Raw genomic sequence first — 557 nt, 5'->3', positions numbered from 1 at the left:
GAACCAGCTGGTACCCAGGACCATGGGATCCCCCTTTTCTCGGGGGTGTGTGTGGGGGGAAGGTGTTTCCTCTCAGGGTCCCCAAAATCTTGGCTCAGTTTGCAGCGGGTTTGGGTCATCTGGGGCCTGGGGAGGGCAGCGGGGGGGGGCGGCCGTGCAGACAAAGGCACTGGAGCAGGGAGGAGCGAGAGGCAGTGCGGCCGGGATGGAGGGTGGGATGTGGGCAGGGATGGAGGATGGGATGTGGGCAGGGATGCAGGATGGCATGGAGGCAGGGATGGAGGCAGGGATGCAGGCAGGGATGCAGGCAGGGATGCTGGAATCCCCAGGATGCTCTAGACCCATCAATATCACCTCTGTTAAAACCCCATGGACACCCCCGAGCCCCCCCCACCCCGGGAATCCAGAGGAGGGGGGGCCACAACAAAGAACACCAGCTCTGGGGCTGGAGGGGGTGTGTGTGTGTGTCCCTGGGGGGCTTTGGGGCCCTCAGATGCACACACAGAGCCCTGCAGACCCCCGGTAACCAGCCGCCCCCCCACACACACACCCTGGGG

This window comes from Calidris pugnax, unplaced genomic scaffold, assembly GCF_001431845.1.
Source record: "Calidris pugnax isolate Ruff unplaced genomic scaffold, ASM143184v1 scaffold46, whole genome shotgun sequence".
Classification (NCBI taxonomy): domain Eukaryota; kingdom Metazoa; phylum Chordata; class Aves; order Charadriiformes; family Scolopacidae; genus Calidris; species Calidris pugnax.
Note: the sequence above shows the minus strand (reverse complement) of the source record.